Source organism: Canis aureus, chromosome 9, assembly GCF_053574225.1.
Source record: "Canis aureus isolate CA01 chromosome 9, VMU_Caureus_v.1.0, whole genome shotgun sequence".
Classification (NCBI taxonomy): domain Eukaryota; kingdom Metazoa; phylum Chordata; class Mammalia; order Carnivora; family Canidae; genus Canis; species Canis aureus.
The window spans coordinates 2,613,778-2,635,926 of record NC_135619.1 but is presented as its reverse complement, the minus strand read 5'-3'; the positions used below and the strand labels follow the sequence as shown (position 1 = coordinate 2,635,926).

Here is a 22,149-nt window from a genome sequence, read left to right as displayed (position 1 = left end):
TTCTCACGTGCAGTCCCATACTCTCTGACCTATCCTGAAAGATGTAGGGGGTCTGGCTTTCCGCCTACTTACCTACTAAGTGCAAGAAATAGAATGACCCCAACACATCTGAGTGTATAAGTAGATTTAATTACAGACCAGTTCCTCTAGAGCCTGCATCCTCCCAGCCTGCAGAGTTTCTGGCACCTTTACTCCCATCGTTCAAATGGTTTTTCCTCCTGCAGATCCACTCCATTCCCTTACATTTTCTATATTGTTGCTAGAATCTTCTTTAACTAAATGTTTATATCATGTTATACATTTTGAGTTTTTTTCTCATCCATTAGTTTTTCACCTAAACTAAAATAATTAATTTAAAAAATTTTTAAAGAAATCTATGTCATTTTCCTACTTATCTTTCTCCGGTTCTCCATCATGTAATTGATCGAAAATTCTATGTAATTCTATGTATGTGCATATGCACAGACACACATTCATCTTGTACCAATTTGCAACTTATTCCCTCTTAGCACATTACGTGCACATTTGTGAACACAACATGTTTCTCAAACCTCTTTTAACTAAACATGACATTTTCTCTCTGGTTCAGCCTTACCCCTTGTCTACCTGAGCAAATCTCAGCCACTTTCATGTCTTCATGATTGAACCCAAATTTAACTCTCTCAACAGAGCTTTCAGTGACTTCCCAGCATCATTATTCACTCTTCTCTCCGGTATTTCTTAGCACCCTTCATCTATGTGCATTTTACTAATTTGTGATTGTTCATTTACGTATCTGTTTCCCCCTGAGGCCGTGAGGGCAAACGTGTAAATCCCTAGGTCTGGTTCCCTAAGGCTCAACTGGTTGTTTTCAGACGATGATGCTGGCCAAACATCTTGTAGAAACCAGTAGAAAACCTCACCCAGCCGAAACCTGCGCAAACATGCTCTTAGGCAGGGCTGTCTAGAAGCACTTGTGATTCGTGTAGAAGTGACTCACTGAAGGTGTGCTCTCACGGAAAAGCTTTGAGTCAGGGAAGCTGAGTAGGACGGGGAGGCGTTAGGCAAGGGCCTGCTTTCAGAAGTCCAGTTTAGCTTTCTCCCTGGGGAAGAAGCTCTGAAGCAGTTGCATCGCCTGCCTGTAGGCAAAAGAGCTGGGATTGTCTACTCTGGTCACGTGCGTGCACCCACCCCCCACCCCAGGGGGGCAGATAGTTGTAACCTCCCAGGCTACTCTGGGTAAAGGGGGTTTTTTAGACCAAAGCACGCCTCCAGAAAAGAGAAGGGCCTGGGGACAGGAATTTAATAAAGGAGATTAGCAGAGTCAGGATCGGCATCTGCTCCACATACTCAGATATTTCATGCCAAAGAAGGCAGTTGTTCTCATTGGTTGAAAGCTTGCTTTTTGTCAGGCGAAGTGCTAAGTACCCTCGCGTGTGGGACCGGGGACCCATCTGTCCTGGAATATAGTTAACCAACTTTCGGCCAGGTATAATATCATACGACAAACCTAGTTAGTGAGCCAGGGAAACAGTGTCTGTTCCTATAGTTCATTGAATTCAAGAAACAACGATTACAAGAAACATCATCATTTTATGTTTTATCACTCCAACTGGGAAGGAGAACAAAAGGCATCCTATTAAGCTAGTGTGCGGTACTTTCATATCATCCATTATGTGACACAACCTGCTCTCAGAGATGCGGAAATGAAAATTTTAAAAAAAAGTGTGCATGAAATATGGAAATTTATGAATATTGATGACCAAATGACAAGTAGAAAGATGTTTATATTTAGAATTTCACAATATTAGATTATTAATAAGTTTAATCTCTTAGAAATAAATTCTATAATGGGTTATTTAAAATGATTATTACTAACTTTATTTTATTTTATTTTAAGATTTTATTTATTTATTCATTAGAGATGCAGAGACATAGGCAGAGAGAGAAGCAGACTCCACGCGGGGAGCCCGATGTGGGACTCGATCCTGGGACTCCAGGATCACTCCCGGGGTCGAAGGCAGGTGCTCAACTGCTGAGCCACCCAAGGATCCCGATTATTACTAATTTTAAAATAATATAGTACATGCAAGTGTTTGTAAGAATTATATGTACTTGTGAGTTGATCAGAGGGATGGACTTTTGATAGAATTTACAAATAATTTTTGAAACTTATATCTAATTGAGGGCAATTATATGATGTTCTCATACACAATCATTATGTGTCCTAAGAAAAGATTAATTACATTTATCAATTGTTACTCAATGACTACTATGATTTGCAAGAATGATATATATGGTATTGAAAATAGTGTTATCACCTGCATACTTAAAAAATCTGCAGCGTATAACATACAACCAGTGAGACTATTGATAATTTCAAGATTTTTAAATAAATGGGACCACTCATGTGTACTTTTGTATGACACACCATCTTTCATTCCTACCCATTGCTTGCCTGGCACCTGCCACATTTCTAGAGGTCAAAAGCCAAGGACAACACCATTAATTCAATAAAAACAAGAGTTTTAGTTGGTGTAATGGCCCTTCTATCTCAGATTTGTGTTTTTCTAATTTTCCAATATTAGTATGAACATTATAGTATTAGTTATAATGTTTATGTTAGTGTGAACATTATAAATATTAACAATGAAACATTTTTTGAGTGAACATTCTTTGAGCAACAGCCAAATGAAATGAAACAGTCATGCTCTTTATGATTTGGTTCAGTTAGTTAATTGAAATATGAGAGATTTCTTTATTTAGTCTTTGTTAAAAAGGGCTTATTGCCTTAGCCAGCTAGTTGCTATTACCAAAATTAAAAACTATATAAATTATATAAAGCTATCCACCGAGGCTAGAGTAAAAGTGATTCTCCCTCCTACGGACGGAATGATGTCTTTGGTTGAACTGCCAGATACAAAATAACAGCACGAGATAAATTATTTTCTGGACTATTATTAAAGGATTAAAGGTAGGTCCCATATTTCTGCTGACCAGACTCATTTTCTCCTCCATGGTTGGTATGTCTTTGCTCGATTTTGAGTTGTTTATTACAGAGGAAATTGCTGCAATATTAAATAAAGCAAAGAGTGGCAAAGGATGAATCTCATATATGGTTTTTGTTTGTTGGCTTGGTTTTATTTACCATTGTCAGAGAGTCAGGTCGGAGATATTTTGCAAATTATCAAAATTTTCAGTGGGTTAATACCTTAACTGACTTTAAAAATACTTAAAAGCAGATTTAAAGATGGGTTCAAATGCACTTGGTCATTAACATTTTTAGAGCTGAAAGTCTGAGTCTTCAGAATGTTTTCTGCCATGTGTGAGGGTAGGAGGACTCGTAACAGAGAAAAAGTTTCATCGTATAGTATGTCCTTAGATATAAGCTTCAATTTTTCTCCTAAGAAACACTATCTTAAAAGAAAGCCCAAAGGATAACCTTTTAAGAGAATGTGAGAGCATCTCTCTGCTGGACCATTCGACTTGGCCCATGATGGAATCATATCATAGAAAAATTGAATAGCTTCAGATGTTATGAAATTGGGTCATCTCCTACCATCGTGACTGATCAGAAACTACACCAAAATCAGTGGGAGTGAGGAAAACCCATGGAAATAACTGAAGAGCTTAGAGATGCTTTACTGGGTATTTGATTCAATGATAGTTTAAACAGATAATCTTCTTTAGTTGTTCTTTAGTGTGAGTCCAGAAGAAATTTACTTTCCAGGCTAAGAGCAAGAGAAATGAAATGAGTAGTAGTATACATTTTTCTTTTTACTAATTATTTTCTAGTTTTTATAAATAATAGGGGAAACAGAGATCATTTACAGAAGAAAATAAAAATCACTTTTATTCCTACTATCCTGTGATTCATTCATCCAGTAGCAGGTGCTACATGCCAGCATTATTCTAGAAACTGAGGTGAAAGCCATAACTGCTAAAGACATTTCTGCCCTCATGCAGCTGACAGTCTCACGGGGGGGGGGGGAGTAAAATAAAGTGGGATCTTTACATTGCTCACAATGTCAGAGGGCATGGTTCACATTCTACTTTATGAGAATCTCATTCCCTGTAACTTTGCAACATGGCCCCAAGAAAGTAAGTTGTGGAATCTTGCTTACAGGAGGGAGGAAGAGGGTGTTTGGGGTAATGGCTAGGCTGCTAGGAAAGGAGGCATTAAAGACTTGAAGATGGTGCTATTGAAAGGAAGGGTGTTCTAGGCAGCAGGAACAACCTGTGCAAATAGAAGGGGATGTTTGGCAAGTCTGAAGACTGGAAAGAAGACCAGTCTTATCTTACTAGATTCTGTACAAGGATGATAGCAGGAGAAATATGTAAAGTAATAAAGAGGTTTATGAAATGAGTATGATATGCAGCCACCGGAGAGTTTTGAGCAGAGGAATCTGACTCACATTTTTAAAAGCTTACTCTAGCTGCTGTGTAGTGGATAGACTATGAGAATGGAAGCCAGGAGGCCTATTAGGAGGCTAATGCACTAATCCAGGTGAAAAATGATGGTGCTTCTGACCGGGGTATTTGCAGTGGTGAATAGAGTATAGGTTCTGGAAATATTTGGAATGAAGGGCCAATTAAATTTCTTTTCTCATAACATGTAAAATAGAAAGAAAAATAAAGATAACTTTGGGATTTTTTTTTGGTTATTATTACCATAATGGAGTATATCTTTCTACTACTTTTGTATGGATTTATGTGTGTGCTGTATGTATAAAATATTGTGAAGTTGTAATCCAATACCCCTGACTCATGTATGCACTTTTTCATTCACTTAATACAACATATATCATGACATGAGGATATTCTGCATCATATTCTGCATCCTTGAATATTTAGTTGAGAATATGGTATTTAAAATGAAAGTTATATAGCATTCCACAAATAGAATATATTACCCAATACATGGAACTGAGAACTGGGTTGTGTGCCATCAGAGATTGAGGGGTGACCTACAGAAGTCTTTCAGAGAAAGGACCAGCTTATGCATGCTATGCTCCTATCTTGCCACTCTAGAGCCCCTTTGCCTGGAGATTTGCTGAGCAGTGTACTCCTCAAGTTTGTGAGGAAGCCAAGAGTTAGCTGATCAGAGCTCTGTTCTTTGACAGGCAAGGATACCCTTGTTCTGAGGTCAAAGTCTGAGGTCAGGGTACCCCGATCTCCCTTCAGCACTGACTGGGCTATGCTAGCATAACACAAGCCTAGGAAGGCTGCTCACGAAGGTGTCTGCTACCTTAGTCTTCCCAGAGATGCTGCTAGAGTCCAGACATACACTACCATCACTGTCTCCACACAGGCAGTGAGTGTGATCTAGGTTCTGCTGGAACCTCATTCTTATTTATCTTAGACAGTTTTTTTCCCTCTCACTTCCCTGTCACTGTGGTGTGGTTGCCTTTCTTTTAATCTGGCATATTTACACCAAAATGACCAGAAATCATGCCTGCTCTCTGGTACATCTATATGGTTCCTAGCGTGTCCTTTTCCCAAGTCAAATATAGGCTTTTTCATAGTTTCATGTGGGTGATTATGTCCACATATTCATATCACCATTTTGCCTGAAAGTCTCTAAAACAGTGTGTGTCGGGGATCCCTGGGTGGTGCAGCGGTTTGGTGCCTGCCTTTGGCCCAGGGCGCAATCCTGGAGACCCGGGATCGAATCCCACGTTGGGCTCCCGGTGCATGGAGCCTGCTTCTCCCTCTGCCTATGTCTCTGCCTCTCTCTCTCTCTCTGTGTGACTATCATAAATAAATTTTTAAAAAATTAAAAGTAAATAAAAAATAAAACTCTGTGTGTGTGTGTGTGTATCTGTCTCAACCAGAGCATTAGATGGGAGCTCCAAGTCACATGGTAATGTACTTCTTAAGTTATTGTTGAATAATTACATTACCTTATTTCCTTGTGGCTTTTAGATATGCTTTTATGAGTATTTCTGGCACTCAAGATAAATTTTAATCAGAATTGAAACACATTTTATTAATTAGATAGTATTACAAGTTATAGGATGTGTCTTAAGTTGAGACTTGCCTTTTATTTCATAGTAGAGAGATAGATACTGTTCAGATTTCAAGACATACACAGCTACACAGTGCATCCTGGAAAATGAAGGTCTTGCCTAGAGGGAAATAGGTGAAAAAGAAAATATGACCTCCTTAGACTTACTGTGGGCATCAGAGTTATGACAGAAAGATGCCTACACAGGATTAGGTCCCATTGGCTTCTACTCTGATGCAGCTCAATGTTTAGCAATGGAATGCCTGCTTTTTAGGCACTGTGTCTAGGCTCAGAAGAACCAACAATGAATAAAACATAAACTCGGGGATCCCTGGGTGGCGCAGAGGTTTAGCGCCCACCTTTGGCCCAGGGCGCGATCCCAGAGACCCGGGATCGAGTCCCACGTCGGGATCTCTGCATGGAGCCTGCTTCTCCCTCTGCCTGTGTCTCTGCCTCTCTCTCTCTCTCTCTCTCTCTGTGTGTGTGACTATCATAAATAAATTTTTTAAAAAAAGAAATCAATCTAAAAAAACATAAACTCTAGTCTCATGGGATTTACTCTCTATTTAGGAGAAAGATAGTAAACACCTACATACCATGTCAGGTGGTTATAAGTGCCAAATATGTGGAAAGTAGGGTAAAAGGCTACAGAGTGAGGTAAAGGTACTATGTTATGTAAGAGGATCAAGGAAAACCTCTTTAATAAGGTGGCATATGGGTAAGAAAACTATAAGAAGCAAGGAATTAAGCCCTGAGGCTATCTAGAGAAAGCTTGTTTCAGGCAGAGGGAAGTCAAGTGCAAAGGCTCCCAGGTGTAAGTATTCTGGCTTCCTGGAGAGACAGCAGGGAGGCCAGTGTGAATGTAACAGTGAGCAAGGTGAGCAAGGTAGGAGGGTCACAGTGGGTCTTGAATCCTTTCTTGCCTGCCATACTACCATTACTACTTTGGTCTTATAGATCTTGAAGATGATTATATCTTTCAGAACTCCCTTTTAGAACAGAAATGCCCCCAAGGAGAGCAAGACCTTAAACTCATTATCATTATGATGTTAATTTTTCAGTTAACTTTTTAGAGATTCATGGATAACCAGCACACATTTGATTAAAAAGGAGTGTCTAGCTGGTAAATTAAGGAAGGACAATGTTATCGGGGAAGAGAGCGTGATAATGTAGGTGAGAAGATAACGAAACAAGTTTAATTTATATTGGAGACAATTGCTTCTTGCCTCCCTGAATATAGTTCCTCTTTAAGTCCCCCTTTCTTTTCAGGAGGACTCCACTTCTTGTCCACAGCACATGTTCCATTCTCCAGCCATATGCCGCTGTTTGGAGCCAATGATCTTTTGCCTAGGCTCAGAGGGAGGTGTGTCTTACGTAGTCTAAACCAATCATTACCCTTCCATCTGCATCAGTGAATGAGTTAGGAAATTGCACGTGACCCGTTTTGTCCAATGAACTGTGAGGAGCAGACTGTTGGGGGTAGGAGCCTTTAGTAAGATTTCTTACATTTTTAAAAGATACCAGAGGAAGAAGAAACTACTTGAGGTGGGCGATTATAACGTGGCCAACACTGCTGTGGTCATCTTGTGACCATGAGGCTAGATATCAACACACAGAAGATGGCTTGTCATGGTCATGTGGATGACCCAGACACTGCCCACTGATGGATATCTGGCCCTTGTTGCAGAAAGGAATCCCAGAATCCACACTGAGGGGGGGGGATTTCAAAACATGTATATATGAAATATATATAAATATAAGGTTATACATAACAAACATTAAAAAACCTTATACATCCGTAACAGAGAATTACAAAATATTATGATTATATATTATGCCCCCATTAAGTGCTGTGTTCAAAGAAAATGTTCATGGTATGTTGTCAGAAGAAGGAAGTGCACAGAAATACAATATTTTTTCTAGATCTCACATATATGGACAGGGACAACACAGAGAAAGAAAGAAATATATATTCATTATTCATAGGAAAAACTAGAAACAAATAGAGCAAATATTAATAGCTGTTACCTCTGTGTGATAGGATCAGAGATGTATTTTTTAAGCGCAGCTTTTATTTATTTTTAATTTTTTTTAATTTTTATTTATTTATGATAGTCACACACAGAGAGAGAGAGAGGCAGAGACACAGGCAGAGGGAGAAGCAGGCTCCATGAACTGGGAGCCCGATGTGGGATTCGATCCCGGATCTCCAGGATCGCGCCCTGGGCCAAAGGCAGGCGCTAAACTGCTGCGCCACCCAGGGATCCCAAGAGATGTATGTTTAATGTAATTTTTATACAATTGTTTTAATGCAATTTTGCATTTTATAGTGAGAAAGTAGAGCTTTTACAGTCTTATAAAAATCTTCAATTTTATGAAAATCAAAGGATGATCCATGTCCCTCATGGGTCTTCTCTAATACTACTTTTAAGGTACTACAGTCCTTTCCATGAACTGAAAGACTGGTCCCTCAGCTCACCTTAGGCCCACTCTGGCTACTATATTAGGCACTGGCCTCAATTTGCCCTTAAAGAAGCCAGAGGTCTAAACACCGGTGTCTTCAAAACTGCTGAGAATTCCCTGCATTTCTCTATCTAGTGTGGCCAACAGGGTAGCCCTCCAGTGAGTATGAGGCAGTCAACTCAAAGATGGCTTGGCCCTCCTCTGTGGCAGCCCGTCCTTGGCTTCATGATGTGCATAGTCATTACATGGTGGACCCAAGTCTTCATCAGGCTGTATTCTTAGGTTAGGACACTACCCATTGATGATCTACACTAAGCAGGGATGGCAGAGACAGGTGCTACTGCAAATATGTTTTTTCCAAGGGCCAAGAGAGCAAAAGACTTAAGCATGCAAGTGGCATTGCTAAGGTTGCTGCATAGTACAAATTAGGATTCAAGTCAGCTTGAGTCATACAGAGGCTTGGGGCCTCTAAGCTAATTTATGATGACCTGCAGAGGCTAAAATGAGGCAGAATCTGGACTGTCCTACTAATTATGAGACTCTGGGAATGCCTCTTGAGCCATTGGTAAGGTAAGATATTTAGAGCTAAACTAATATAGTTAGAATACATCAAGGCACAATCTTAGTTCTCCTCCTTTTTCCTGGCATAAATATAGCATATAATCTGTCAGCCTATATATATATCAGAGTGGTCTTGGTGTATGGCTTATCTGTCCTATGATAGGGAAAGAAAATGAATGGTGGGGGAATAGGTACTCTATGTGTTCATATGTGGATAGTCTGCTGGTGTGACTGTCAGCATGGTGATGTCCTAAGTCATTAGAGTCTGGATTCCCCCAAATTCGGAGCCTGAGGCAAGGGGGCAGATAGTCCATTTGAGAGGTGATTCCCTGAAGCAGGAGCAAGGGAGTGGGAAGATGGGAAGGAGAAATGTCCAATACAATGGTGTGTTATCAAGGTCACTGAGAAAAAGATTACAGAAAAAGAAAAAAAAACTGAGGTTGGTCAGTGGGATTCAGTTTTATGGAGATATGCAGAGAAGGTATGGAAGGACTTCCAGGATTGTCTGCCTGAAGTCTGGAAGGCAGGAGCATTTCTCTACTAGTCCCTATCTTCCACTGGTTTACTGTTGGTTTGGTGCACTCACCTTGAATCTGCAGACCAGCATCTCTGGCAGTCACCTCTGAGAGATGGTATTGGTCGTTTGCAAGGTGAGCCTATGCTTGCACGTAACTGTTCCTAGAGCTCAGGTAGCCAAGGGATGTGACTTTGGGGCCACCAATGTTCCTGGAGTTTTAAGGTGTACCTTAAAAAACTATACCTTGACCTGCAGTCCTTAAATTGCATTTTGGGTCTTAGAGCTAAAGATTAAATAGGTTTGTCTACGTAGTCTATATTTTAATCCATTAGTTAAGTACCTACTATGTTCTAGGTGCCAGGGAAACAGAAACGGATAGGATACCTTCTAAGATTCCAGTTTGTTACAGGAGATAAGCTCTTTACAGTTAAATGTATTACCTACTCAAATAAGATATGCATAGAATGCCTAACATGGTATTTTTGTGGGGAAAGCTGTTTTTATTCCCAACTAAAAAGGACCCCCCAGAGGGAGGTAAGAGTTGGTATACCCAAACACACACACCCCTATACGTGCATGGAAGGATGTGTGCACATACCCATGTGCCCCCGTGTGTACATGTATTTGTGTGTAAAATTCTTTGAGAAAAGGAATGATTGCTTTATGTGAATTATTTATCCTTATTGTCAACATTCAAATCTAGAAGCATTATAAGATTCATGGAATGCAAAATGATCACACAATAGATTGGTTTTAGTGAGCATGTATTTTCTTTTCCATTCATATTGATGCTTTGGATGCTTTTATATTTTTGGTTCTGCGAAAGTTATGTTCATTGAGAAAAATAAAAATAAAAAGCATCCAAGAAGCTTATTCCTATGTTAGAATTTGTATTCAGCTGAAGAAAACCTTTGCACCTGCCACTAAAATGTATCCACTTCTGGGGTGGAATGCACCAGCTGTTCCCCAGCCTCCATCGGCACGCCAGGCAGTTCAGGACCGAGAAGGAGGCACCATATTCCAGGCAGATTAAACTGGTGGGGAAATTTCAAGTCGACAGAATGCAATTACCCAAATTGAAATTAGGCCAGGGGCATATCAGGAGGCCCTTCCCATCTGTTGGGTAAAAGGATCACCAGATATTTAACAAGGGCAAGTGGTCAGGATCTCAGTTCTAGGAGACACTTAAAAAGCAGGCACTTAGGGGATCCCTGGGTGGCGCAGCGGTTTAGCGCCTGCCTTTGGCCCAGGGCGCGATCCTGGAGACCCGGGATCGAATCCCACATCGGGCTCCCAGTGCATGGAGCCTGCTTCTCCCTCTGCCTGTGTCTCTGCCTCTCTCTCTCTCTCTCTCTCTCTCTCTGTGACTATCATAAATAAAAAAAATAAAAAGCAGGCACTTAAAAATGCTAAAGGAAAACTGTACCTGGCATAAAAATCATATCCCTTCACTGGAAAATAAATAACATTAGGCCTTGAGAAGATCAGCCTTTTTCTGCTCTGGGAGGAAAGAAATGTTTATGGATGGGGTGGTTAAATATTTCTACATCAGCTTCTCTTAGCAAGGACATGGTATAATGGACAATTGGTTATCCTGGGTTTGACAAAAAGAGATTTCCCAAACCAAACATATTGAATCGAATACATTTATCCCTGGTCAAAATGGATAGATCCTCCCATTAAGACCTTACAGAATAACACTGTTTGATTTTTCCAGGGACCTTGACACAACATTGTTTCTTTACCAGGAAACTAATTTTTAAAGTTTTCAGCAAAAATAAGTAAGCTGGATCTGGACACCAGATCCCATTTCAGAACCATCTTTGGTTTCCCATTGTCAAAACCACCAGATCCACAGGTCCACATTAGCACAGTGGTCCCTGACTGTTTCCCTCTCTCTGGACACCTGTGTACCTTTCTCTCAGGAGGGGAGAGAAAACTCTGTCTTAATCTTAAAATCAGAATGAACCCAAGCATTGGCATGAGCCTCCCACCCCCTAGTCAGAGAGAGATGAAGAATGGGCATCTGACCCCAGATGGTTGGATGGCATTCTAGGACATTGAGAAATAGACGGGCTTCCCTATGGCCCTTTTAATAATATGTCCTCCTTTATAGACCAAGAGAACTCAATGTTTTCAGCCTAAGGTCTGGGAGGGGAGGAAGAAAGAGGCATCTCTGGGCGAGATGTCTCCTTTTCCAGATGCTGCTTTTTTGGAGACTTGCTGACACTGGGTTCCTATGGGCCACTCCCCAAAGCAATGTACCAGGGAGTCTCTTCTCTGTGCCTTCCCTGGGAGGGACTGTTTAATGCCATGCAGCTAATCCTGACAAGCTCTCAATTCTCTTTCCTACTGAATTTGGAGAGGAAGGAAAAGAGATGAGCTGGTAAGGGGTCTTATTCAGCATTGTTATTTTTTTCCTTTGTTGGAGTGGTTCACTTTTAACTCTCTTTGCTAGCCAAGAGGTGACATCCTGGGGACCCTGACAGTACGGCCACTCCTGGAAGGGGTAAGGCAATGTTAACTGACAAATTTAGCACAGCTGCCCATTGGGGGGTTGGGGGAGAGCTACAGGCAGGCCATGTACACACTGAGTTACTTGCAGCATCTCTGTCCCTCCTCCCCTGCACACACATATGTACCTGTCATTGCAGCAGTTAAGGTAGGAGAGCAGTAATCCAAAAGTCTAGGGATTTCACACTGGTTTCTCCCATTCTGCAATGCCAAGCCTTCCTGGACAGTGTCCTAAAAATGAGCTCAGTGTGACCTAATGGTCCATCCTAGTCATAAGTGACCATTGTTCTTAACTCTGAACAGGTGTAAACATTTGCTTGCACTTGCTGAATTCTGACCTGAGCTGCTTACCTTTTTTTTTCTTTCTTTCTTTCTTTCTTTCTTTCTTTCTTTCTTTCTTTCTTTCTTTCTTTTTCTTTTTCTTCTTCTTCTTCTTCTTCTTCTTCTTCTTCTTCTTCTTCTTCTTCTTCTTCTTCTTCCTTCTTCTTTCTTCTTCTTCTTCTTCTTCTTCTTCTTCTTCTTCTTCTTCTTCTTCTTCTTCTTCTTCTCCTTCTCCTCCTCCTCCTCCTCCTCCTCCTCCTCCTCCTCCTGCTTCTTCTTCTTCTTCTTCTTCTTCTTCTTCTTCTTCCTCTTTCTTCTTTTTTTTTCTAATTAGCTAGAACCAATTTCTTTGTTTTGTTTTCTATCTTGATAATTTGTGAATAACGAAGTTTTTTTCTCACAGAGGAAAACAGAGAGAGAAGTTATTAGTTAATGTTGATCCAGAACTCTGCAAATGTTAAAACTTGACATTATTATTTAGAGGTTTGGTTTGTACTAATTACCTCTCAGTTTTACTAGCCCTATATAACAAGATAGCTTCTGCAAATTTTATGGGAAAGCCAGTTTTCTGAAAGGATGAAAGTTGTTGGAGCAGGGAATGAAATAGGCGCTAAGTTTTATTTTCCACTAAATAATTCTCCTCAAGGTGGGTAAACTTTCAGTAGTTAAATTGCTAAAAATGAAGATTCTACACTACAAGAGCAGATCTTCAGGAGACAATTATATGTCTGTGTTCATAGCATTTATGAGTGTCAGTAAACAGTCAGTACATTTATGTTCCCCCCATTACCTTCGGTCATAAACTTCCTTAAAGAAAAACGAATAATTATGTTTCCTGACTGCAGAATGAGCATCAACATTCAAATACTGAAAGCCCTGGGTGGGATGGATGGTACACCTAGACTTCCAGGGATTGAGCTGTTTTCGAGGCATTGGCTAGAGTGTCAGGCTAACTGCTTGGCCTTGATTTAGTGCCATTCACAGAGATGTCATCTCTAGAAGGTAAATCATAATTTGTGGGGCTATTTTTGGACTTGGGGCCTCCCAGCCTACAGCTGTTGGGAATGGCTGGGCATCACATAAAGCCCCTGGCTGAAGCGTGTCAAGCTTGTGCTATTGGCCTGAAGCTCGCCATCCACCCCAGGGGCCAGCCAGTGTATCCCTGGAGCTAAAATGATGCGGTGTCATTGGAGTTTAACAAGCATATCCCGGCATCGTGGACTATTGGAGTTAGGAAACGACCTTAGATGACCTCATTACAACCTGCATTTTACACAAGAGGCTTTGGCTGGGGAATCATTCTATCCAGGGTCCCAACCAACAAGTCTCATATCTCCTGGCTTTGGGTTTGGTACTCTTAAATATTGTCCTTGGGGTCAGGAAGGTGACATAGGTTAGAGGGTAAGGAATAGATTTTTAAAAAGTGAGTTAGGAAGACAAAAGTAAATTTGAGAGAATTGCATTTTTCCTTTGTAGTTCATATGAGTTTCATTATTCCTTGTATCTCAATCAGAAAACACATCGATGCAACTTCTCCACCACTAGAAATGTGCAAATGGAAATGAAAGGAAATAAGACAATTGAATATTTTCTAGATCAGCACTTTTCAAACTGTCATGAAAGACAGGTTTTTGTTTATTTCTAATTGACCTCAGCTGATATCTCTGTAATGTGCGATAGAAATTACTAGAAAAAATGAAGTGTAGACTTTCAAAATACAAGTCCAAACTTTTATTTCTTGGAGACAAGAGACATAAACTTCTGCTGACAAATTACTATACAGTTGCTAGACACTTATTCTTGATCGCAGTACACACTGATCATGGACACAGGAGAACTGCCTTGGTCTCCTTTTCTCTATTATTTTGTGCTTTTGTCTGGTTCTCTAGGTTGCAACTTTCTGATATCAGGGATAGGATCTAGGCATCTGTCATTTTTGATAGGTACTTTATTGCGTTGAATAACAACTTAAGAAAAAATTTAAATGTTTCCTCGTGTAAAAGGAAAAAAAAAACAAGTTTACAATCATAAAAAAAAAAAAAACAAAAAACCCAGAGATCAGTGTATGGATTCTTCTTAAGAGACTTAAAATGGGGATATTTTTGGTTTACGTGGTTTGAGTGTAAAGAGGATTGAATATATTAAGCATTTCCGTTGTCATTAAGTTTGAACTTTCTACCAATTCTTATATCCTCTAAAAGACCTGTAGACCTTCTAAGTGCATCAATTAGGATTAAGTTTGTTAGCTTTAGGAAATAAAAAGTATGTAACACCCAGGTACATTTAAGTCTCAGATAAGCATTGAGTGCTTTTTAAAAGTATGGCCCAGATATTTCATGAGAAGTGCCATGTGCAATATTTGGGCGGGACATAATTTGTATTAAAAATGTATTAATCGGGATCCCTGGGTGGCTCAGCGGTTTGGCACCTGCTTCCGGCCCAGGGTGTGATCCTGGAGACCCGGGATCGAGTCTCACATCGGGCTCCCTGCATGGAGCCTGCTTCTCCCTCTGCCTGTGTCTCTGCCTCTCTCTCTCTGTCTGTGTCTCTCATGAATAAATAAATAAATAAATAAAAATCTTTTTAAAAAATGTATTCATCGTTTGTCTGAAATTCAAGTTTAACTGGATATCTTGTATTTTATCCAGTAATTCTTCTTTTTTAATTTCTTTTTTAAAATTTTTTAATTGAGATATAGTTGACATACAATATTATGTTAGTTTTAGGTGTACAGCATAGTGATTCTAATTAGTAGTGAACTTTTAGCCTGGACTTCTGCAGATGTTTCTAGAGAGAAGGCTCAGCCCAGCCAATCAAATGTGGTCATATTGACCTACCTTGCTTAGCTTTTGGCAGCTGGAAGCTGAATAGTGAATACAAAGTAATGATATTCCTTTTAGGAAAATGTGTTTCTCATGTGACAAAGCAGCTACTCATCTGTCCTGACTTTGAGGCTGTTAGTTGGTGTTTTCTAAAGCTCTGGTTCACTGCTGGCAAAAGTCATGGCGGAAGGTGTGTTTGTAAGAAGGCCACAAGAATCTGCCAGCTACATGAAGACAAAGTTGGCTCAGTGGTCTGCAAATAGTGGAATTCTTTGCACGGAAATATACAAGGAGACAGTGATAGCCACCCCCCAAAAAAAGAAAGAAAGAAAGAAAGAAAGAAAGAAAGAAATTCCCTGTTTCTACAGCATATTGTAAGCAAACTGATGTTTACAAATAAACTTATGAGAAAGAAATGCAAAGGCAGAATTAGTGGATATTAAAAAAATTAATGTTTTAGATACTTATGTAGGTTTACTGTAGTGTCTGCAAAGATATGCCCTTTGCCGTTGGTAGCTGTTTTTCTTTCTTTAAATGAGGATATTTGGTTATAGGCCTTAAATCAGAGTTTTGTCATTGTTAAATTATAGAATTTATGCTCCCAGTCTTTAAAGAAAGGTAAACTTTTCTTAAAGTGATGTCTGATTCAGGTAAGAAGGAAATGGCTATTTCAAGTGCACACACAATTTATTTTAATGTCATATCTGGGTGTTTTAAAATGTCCTGTCAGCTAACAACAACAACAACAAAAATCTTAAGAATATACTTACCTAAGAGAATTCTTTAAAAATAATATTTATTTTAAATAATGAAATATATGCTCATTTTAAGACAAATTTGAAAAATGCTGGGATTTCTGGAGGGATAAGGAAAAAAAGTAAAATCACCAATAACACTATCATAGAGGAAACATTTCCACTATTGTTACTTCGATGTAGTTGTTCTATTGTCTTGTCTATGTGTTTTTAGTTCATAGTTGGAAACCTACTGTATATACAAGGTTGTATTCTGATTTTTTCTTTTTTAAAAAATATTTTATGTATTTATTCATGAGAGATAGAGAGAGAGACATAGGCAGAGGGAGAAGCAGGCTCCATGCAGGAAGCCCTATGTGGGACTTGATCCCAGGACCACAGGATCACCCCCTGAGTCAAAGACAGGCGCTCAACTGCTGAGCCACTCAGGTGTCCCTGTATTCTGATTTTTTCATTAGCTATTTGACTTAAGCATTTCCCATATGTTAAAGTATTTCTTAAGTATCGTTTTAATGGTTGAATCATACTCTGTACTGTGATTTACTTAACCAAACTAGAGTTGGATACTCAGAGTTCTCCAATTACCTATTCCTAAATGTCTAGTGATGATCTGTTTGGATTCCTAGAACTGAAATTACTGGGACTGACAAGGATGAAAAGTTTTAAGGCTATACATTTTGTTAAGCTCTATTAGAACCATTATAGATATTTACTAGGAATGTGTAAGAGTGCCTATATCACTGACCTTCATTGTTGTCATTTATTTCATTTTATTAACCTAGTGTATTTGTCTGGGTTTTCCAGAAAAACATAACCTGTAAGATGTGTTTGTATGCAAAGAGAATCTTAAAGGAATTGACTCATGTGATTCTGGGGGGTGGGAGTGGATCCCCAAACTTCAGGTCAGGTTGTCAGGCTGAAGACTCAGGAAGAGCTGACGTTGAATCTAGAAGCCAAAGGCAGTCTGGAGACAGAATTTCTTCCTTCTAAAAGGATCTCAGTCTTCATTCTTAAAGCCTTTACGTTTTTGGATGAAGTTCAGTCCCATTGTGAAGAATAAGGTGCTTTACTCAGAGTCTACTCATGTAAATGTAAACCACATTGAAAAATACCTCACAGCAACATCTAGACTGGTATTTGACCAAATGACTGGGCACTATAGCCTAGCCAAGTTGACACATACAATTAACCATCACATCTGTGGTCCAAATAGAGTTTATACTATTTGATAGAAGGCCATGTTCTTTCTTTCCAGTTTTTTCTCTGTTCAGTACCATCTGTTTCTATGAAAACACACTGACTTATTTAGGACTTTTATGTATACTGTGAGTTTTCTGTTGTAAACACAAAGATTATCTTAATCTAGTTTTGGAATAAAACATTTAAGATCTCCATCAAGTGATGCTGAGAAAAAAATCTGGGTTTGGGCTTTATGCAGATGTGACTTAGGAATATTCCCCTACCACGTTACAACTGTATTAATTTGGTTTGGATAGCTAAACCCTTTCCTTCTTAATTTGCTCAACTAAAAAGTAGGGAGAATCATACCCATTTTCCAGTAACTTGTTAAGTTCTAACTGGGGAAACATTTATGAAATTCTAGTACAGCATCTAGTATATGAAAGGCCATCTATATGATCAGTACAGAAAAACCTTCCCTGTCTCTGAACATTTAGTAGTTCCACTCGTAGCAATTTTCCTCCTAGAAGACTTAAACATTTTTTCCATTTTAAGTATAAGCTTCATTTCCCTTCTATTTCATGAAGTATTGCATTTTAACCACTGATAGATAAATTAGATGATTTTAAATTAATATTTTACTCATTTATCTAACAAATATTTATTAAATGTCTATTAAATCCCAAGGATTGTTCTGGGTGCTGGAGATTTAACAGTGAAGACGATAGATAAATTCCTTGCCCTTTTAGCTTGGATATTAGTGGGAGAGACTCTCAAAGAAAGAAATCAATAAGCATAAAATCACACTACAAGTAATATCATATTAGTCAGGGTAGGCTAAGTGATGCTGTGGTAAGTCACTAAATCTCATTAGCATAATTACAACAAAAGTTTATTTCTTGCTCGTGACAAGTCAGTGGCTGGTTCAGGTGACTATTTGAAACAGCTATTCTAAGCCTTCCAATATGCTTCCTCCATCTAAGCACATGCTTCCATCAGGGAAGAGTGGACCAGTGAATCAAACAGCAACAGTTAAAAGATTCTACATGTATCACTTTTGCTTCATATTTTTATTGGCCATAGCAAGTCACATTGTCATGCCTAATTTCAATGAAGGGGAGAAATGTGACTCTTGGTAATCCTAGTGGTAAAGGAGAAACATATGTGACTACCACAGTATTAAGTATATAAAAAACAAGAGAATAAATAAGTATTTTTAAAAAGATAATAAAACAAAATAAACATAAGTTTTCAAGTATATCATTGTTTAAATTTATAATAAAATATGTATTTAAAAAATTGGGTCAACTTAAAGTTATTTAATAACAATTATTAAAATTTAGTATTTAGATAAGAGGAAAGGCATTTAGGTCATTTATGAATGACTGATGTTTAATAGATATTGAGATGTTAAGTCTACTTGAGGACAAGGGTGATGGTTTTTATATTGCTATTCTTGGTTATTTAGGCACATACAAGATGCTCAGTAAAACTTCATTGAAGTTAATAATGTTCATTGTTTTAAATTATTCTTCTGCATTTGGTTGACTGTCTTAAAATATAGTCCATTATAATTTTGCTCAGAAGCAAGGCCAATTTTCATTGTTTTTATCTACATTAAAATTTTACATTTAATTATAGTTTAAATTTGGACCACAAATGCTTGAATCACTAGTGGTCTCTTTCTCCTAGTTTGTCTCGGGTATGTTCCTAAACCATGGGTATGTCCACTAGGACAAAAGACTACTACTTTACTGTTGGAGTTTGTGATCTACCATCTTGTCTTCTAAAAACAACAACAACAACAACAACAACAACAGCAACATTTACCTTTAATATCTGTTTGGCAACTGCTGTGTTGAAGAGATTTCACAAATTTGAATAAAGAGGGCAACAAATACCGAGTGGCAGTTTTGTTTGTTTTAATTTATTCATGATCATGAATGTAAGAATAGTATACTTGCTTTCAAAGATAGCATATGATGATGATGGTGATGATGATGGTGATGATGATGATGATGATGATGCCTCTCTCTCTATTGTTCTTTCCTTTTGCTTTTGACTAAGTCTTTGTCATTTAAAAAATAAATCAGCCAAAGAGAGGACCCAGTTATTCTTTGACTGGATAGATCAAGAGCAAACCAGAAGAGAATCTCTGTCTCTACCCAACTGAACCTCGTTTCGGTACCATCACTTCTCTATTTATGGATGGTATGTCTGAGATGTTGTCTCTATCCTAGAAACCAAGAACTTGTCTTAAATCAGTGCCTCTCCAGTCTGTGCCATGAATCCCGTGAATCTGTAAGAGTCCATGCCCTTTGATGAGTTTGCTGCTCTTGGATTTGTACAAAATTTGTTTGTTATTTGGCAAATGGGACACAGCTGGCTTCTGATTTAGAGAGTGTTTTAAATTAGTTACCTCCTACCTTAACTTGATCATTTAAATGGAAAGCACTATGGCTCCAACAGAGTAGACATGATATAAAAACCATTTCCGACATGAGTATCTTGCCTCCTCAGTTGTGATGGCTACTGGTATCTCTGAAGGAAAATAAATAATAAACAAACAAACAAACAAATAAATAATAATAAATAAATAAATAAATAAAACACAGGTTCTGTGATTCTCACAAGTGGTAAACTGTCTTTGCATTATTTAAGAAAAGCTTTAAGTGTTCAATGAATGTGCTTAGACTAATGACAGTTGATGCCAAGAATATAGCAATAATCCAATACCATTTTGTAAAGTGGCAATTTGTGTAGAAATTGCAGAAAGCATCAACACATGCTGGGAACTTTACGTATAAGTGAGCTATAGCGTGGGTGAAGGAGTTATTTATTTGGCCTTTCATTTGTAAATAAGACACTAATCTTTTCCTTCCAAGGAGTAGCTAGGCCAGTTATTAGTAAAAGAATATTGATAGCCTTTGCTCATCATGGCAAAATTGAGGATCCTGACCTTAAAAGTCTTAGTATTTGGAGGAGCCTTAATAAGTCATTTAGGAGAACAGCATTCTATAGTTGAAGATGGCTAGATCTATAATCAAAATATTTGGGTAGAGTCCAGGCTATACTATTACCTGTCAGTAATTTAGCTTTCCTCATCAAGGCTTATATGATCTGGTCTAGGGAACCTCTCTAGTCTTGTTTGATAGTCTTTACTTCTTACTTGCTCCATTTCAGTCCCTATGCCATTTCTCATACATTTCAAAAGAAGTGTTCTTGCTGCCAGGCCTTCTGTTCTTCCTGTTCTCTCTTCCTGGGATGATCTTCCCCCAGAGACAAGCTGACATTTATTGGGCAGATCCAGTATGTTCCAAGGCGTTATAAATGCTTTGCATGTTTGTTGTGGTGAATTTTCATGATAACCGTATGAAGTGTGTAGTGACACTGGATGGATGAGAAAGGAGGCAGAGTGATCTGGCAAAGGCAGGATTGGAACGAAGGCCTTGGCTCTCACAAGAAGTGCTCTCATAGTACACAACACCCAGGGTGTGGTTCCCACTCTTCCTTTAACCTCAGAGCTCTTTCTTGGTGAGCATTTCCTGACTATCTTATTTAAAGTGGAATTCCTGTGACTCTTTCTGTTTACTTAGCTTTATATTTATGAACAGTACTACATATTACCTGATTTATAATGCCTGTTTACTTGCTTACTTCTTTGCTTATCTCCCTCACTAGAATATATATTCTATGAGGGATGGACATTGTTCTGATCCGTGTTACCACTCTATCCCCTGCATCCAGAAGTGTACTGAAATGTACTGAGAGAGGATAGGAATTGAGTTAGAATTTTTATCGGGTTTAAGGTATCTTACTCTTCAAACACTTGCAGAGCACCATTTTGTGCCAGATTCCATGACAGTTTGTGGAAATAGGAACGTGAATGTGAATGATGGGGACTCCTACTTTTCTGCTTTTCCTGATGCTTTTCCGGCATCCTAGAAGAAACAAACATGCAATTAACAGACAGTTGCCCAGGATAAGCATCCTTTTAGGGCAAATATAAGGTGCAGCAGGGAAGGGAGGCTTTAGGGAAAGCTATTCCGAGGGGTGATATCCATGTTGAGAGCTGAAGGATGGGCTGAATGGGGATGCAAGACCATTTGGGGCAGAGCAGATGACAGAAGTCTCTGAGAGGGCACATTCCAGTTTATTATTTTTTTAAAGATTTTATTTATAGAGACAGAGAGAGAGGGGCAGAGAGACGCAGGCAGAGGGAGAAGCAGGCTCCATGCAGGGAGCCCGGCGTGAGACTCGATCCCAGAACTCCAGATTCAGGCCCTGGGCTGAAGGCAGGCGCCAAACCGCTGAGCCACCCAGGGATCCTCCGCACATTCCACTTTAAAAGCAGTTCACTGTGACTCAGATATAGACTACGAGGGCCAGAGTTTACTCTCTGAGGCTGGAGAATAAAGTTGGGTTTTCAAGGGTCTTGAAAACTATTCCAAGAAGCCAAGACTTTATTGTCTGAGCATTGAAATGTCACTGAATGATTTTTAAATCAATGTAGTTTTGATTTAGTATCTGATTCCGTTTACCACCTTCAGCCACATAAGTTGGCAGCATTTCCACTTTCTGGATGGGACGAATAAGGCCCAGAAGAACACATTTCAATGTTGGTGGAATTGATTTAATTCTCTTAATGACAGTGATATCAGGGCTTCTAACTCCTACCTTCCCACCCTCTCTCCTTCCTTCTTTCTGGTTGTTATTCTTGTTAAACATAAAGCTATTTATCCACCATCCTTAACTTTTTCCAAGGAATATCCATGCACTCACACAGCTTCTAATAACCAGACCCCTGAGTGAAAGCCAGTGACCTCACGGGCGGCAGGGCTTGTTTGTGGCTGGATACCATATTGTGCACTGGGCTGGAATTCTCTGTTCTTCCTCACTAGGAAGCTGGATTTGTACCAGGAACCTCTTATCTGAAAAGGCAGCTCTAGGCTGGGGAGAACAGAGCTGGTTTGACGAAGTGGAGAGGCGCTCAATGTTGGTCTGCCCACGCTTTGGGCATGCGTGAGCGCT

At 39.1% G+C, this 22,149-nt stretch overlaps 1 long non-coding RNA gene across 1 annotated transcript in view; it reads right to left on the bottom strand.

Annotated features, from left to right (window-relative positions):
* Nucleotides 1–5,982: 5,982 nt before the first annotated feature.
* The window catches only part of LOC144320227 (uncharacterized), a 61,476-nt gene continuing 45,309 nt past the window's right edge, over nucleotides 5,983–22,149 (bottom strand). The window contains exon 3 of the long non-coding RNA XR_013385784.1: nucleotides 5,983–6,107. This is a non-coding gene — a long non-coding RNA (uncharacterized LOC144320227). The remainder of the gene's footprint in view (nucleotides 6,108–22,149) is intronic.